Below are 3324 nucleotides of genomic sequence, written 5' to 3' on the forward strand. Positions count from 1 at the left end.
CTAAAGGTCACTGGTGAAAGCTGACAGTTGGTGAATGCTGGATGGATGTTCCGGCCGCGTCGTCCTCTGGGACAACGTGCCAACACATTCCGTTAATGGCAGTCCAACAAAGCTCCGTCTTTCAGACACTCGTCCGCGGCAGTGGAGTGGAGCAGGGATGAACTTTGTCAGATGTGAAGGACTGACTCAGAACTGCCTCCCAGCAGGATGGAGGAGCAGAATAATTAATAGGTGTAATATTCCACTTCATGCTGACAGGCCCTCAAGAACTCATTTGTGACAAGAAGGCGTAAAGACCCATCTCGCTGTCAGAAATACTGATAGAGCCCGGTCTACTTATGATTCATGACATTAGATGAGAGGACCAGAGAAGAAGGCCTACCAGTATGTTGGCAGAGTGCATCACCGGCGGTCCAGCTCCCGTGACCGATGACATCATTCTGTCAGAGTTGTGAGGTCCATCAAAATGAGTCACAGTGACCCAAATTTCAAAGTTGAGATTTTGGTATCAATGGAAAGATTAGAAAATAAGCTTTAAAATGATACCCTAGTCAGAGTCATACATTTGATGGTTTTCGAGATGTGGCCATTTGAATTACGATCTCCTACTCTCTTATTCCGTTCTAAAACCTGAGAAATTTGCAGTTAAAGTTTTTGCCAGTGACTCTGGCATCTGTTCCTGTACCACGTGATTACACGCACCCTTTACGGTCCCTTGTTGTCATAGAGGCAGCATTCAATGACCCTCGGAAAGCAGGGAACCTCACAATTCAGATGCTTTTTACAGCTCGTTTCTATCATAAACGCTACGCTCTGTTAGCGTTGATGCTACTCGGTTTAGCATCTGTTTCTGTACCCATCCCTTCTCGTCATAGAGGCACCATTCAATGACCGTCGGAAAGCGGAGAATCCCGCGATTCAGATGCAGTTTACAGCTCGTCTCTATCATGAACGGTTCAGAAGATATTTCATTTTCAGAGGGTTTAAGTTGCAAGTCAACTTTAATCATCATTTTCGTGCCTTTTCTCAATTATCTGGACTGTGAAACTTTGGGAGATTGTTTTTGAATGTCATTGCTTTGAAATTAGGGTAAAAAAATTGTTTTTATTTTCTATGGGTTTTCCACATATCAGCTGATTATCTAAAAATAGAACGTTGCGACATCCGACTCATTTTGATAGAACGGGTCACATTTCGTGCATCCTCTACAGGTTCGTCTCTGGGATTAACCGTTTGTCACCACAGGTCCAAATCAGCACAGTCGCGCTAAAGACATACTGGGGTTGTTGGAGACAGCCAGCAGAGCAAGATGGGACTCACCACGGTGCAGTGGGAGGCTGAGACAAATAATGCAGCTCCCTCTTTGGACAGCATTATCCCCTCAGAAGTGTGAGGCTATTTATGTGGAGTGTGGCCGTACCGACGTGCCAATTAGTCCAGCACTCAGAAACTGGTAAATGCGCGCCGGGCCCCGCCACTCGTTGGGGATGAGGACGTGATCGGGACTGAAATAATTGCAGCAGTGATGTTGATACAGGGATTAAATGGTTTGGGGTTTGTCGTCCTAATCCCAGTTTTCACCACCACAGTATTCAGTGTTTTCCATTAGTTTTGATGTGACAGTATAAACCCTTCAAAACACCTTCAGACCACCAGACACTTCTAAGAATGAGTGATCCACCAATCGTGTTTTTTTGTTGTTGCTACTGATACCAATACCGCATTGTTTACCATGTCAGGCAGCCGATCAATCAGAAAATGATGGAGGTTGTACAGTGGCACTGTAATTGGAAAGTGATTGGTTTTTAAGCAGCTGCTTTTTCAGTTCCAATGCTGATATCTACTGATATCTAGGATTAGTGTATCGGTCGATACCCAATATTGATCCAATACCAATGCAATGAACTAATAAACTGTATACCTTGCCATGTGGGAGTGAAGGCAGCAGACTTGACTTTAACATTACTTTCCTACCTTTGTAAAACACTGCTCTGTGTTTGTTATCCGTTGGCTGCATCACGCATCCAAAACATAGATCTGAAGTGAATAGAAGGGTCAATGGATCGGCCCCATCGACTGATTATCCAATGTCTGGGCCGATATCCTTTCTTTATATCAGATTGGAGATCAGAGTGATAATCGGTGTCTTAAAGCAGAAGTAAGCGGAATATTTGTGTTAATATAAGTCTTAAACTGCATCATAGGGGTGGTCTCAAATGAAGTCTAGAGCGGTTTAGTTCATACGTGCGGCGTGTTTAAGTCTGCTGATGTACACAGTCTAGATCAGCACCAACATGAAAAAAGCTGATGATGCTAGAAGATGTAATTGCAAGGACGTTGTTGTACTCGCCTAAACTGTATGACCAAGCCACGTGACTTTTATTTACAATTCTTGGACCGTTTGAATTTGACCTTTGTCAACACAAACCAGACCAATTGAAAAATTGCAACGATGTATCACACTTGTGTGGGTTCGAATCGGATAACAGAGCTTTAGGTGTGAACTCGCCCTTTAACAACATAACAACATAATGAAAAGCCAGCGACTCCCTGTGCTTCTCCTGAAGCTCTGGTACTGTACGCCGCAGCTCTGATGTGTGTTTTATTAGTTTTATCTCCAAAGGACAGCCAGGAGATTAAGAGGAACTCAATCTCCACACACCTCTGCACCTTTTAGCAGAAATGTCTCGTGTTCGCCAACACTATCATTACACACATTACAGGAAACCTGGAGAGCAGCGCGGCTTATCGTGTCATGTTTTCCAGATAGTGATGGCTAACAAGACACAAATGCGGGAACGAGAGGGAAGGAAATTGTCTCAAATGAAAACAGCAAATAACAAAGTGTCTTCTCCACTTAGCAGACTGGTCAGTGCGGCTGAGTTGTTTTTCCTTCTCCATACGCAGGTGCATTGTGCAGAGAGGCCTGCCGAGAATTGAGCAATTTATTAGACATTTTTTAAAGTAATGGGTAGTCGGTTGGACTTTGATTGAATTCTTGTTTATTACACAGACTCGGGCTGTTCTTTCCTGAATGGCGCACTCATCTCGGAGGAGAAACATGCATTCCTAATCTGAGAAGTTCAGTATTAACCATCCTCGGTGGATATTTTTCAAGCAGCCGGGCTCCTCTACCCTCGCACTTGTCAGCCCCCCTCCACCCCCCCAGTCTATTACATCCTCCTCCTTTTCTAAAAGATGGCAATTAATCTAATTAGTAATCAATCAGCCGTTGGGCCTCCCGCCTCCTCTGTGCTAATGGAGGATATGACAGGCCTGGACCTTGCATTATTAATACCTCCATTCCTGGAGCCCCCCCCCCCC

Source organism: Trachurus trachurus (genome assembly GCF_905171665.1).
Source record: "Trachurus trachurus genome assembly, chromosome: 16".
Lineage (NCBI taxonomy): Eukaryota > Metazoa > Chordata > Actinopteri > Carangiformes > Carangidae > Trachurus > Trachurus trachurus.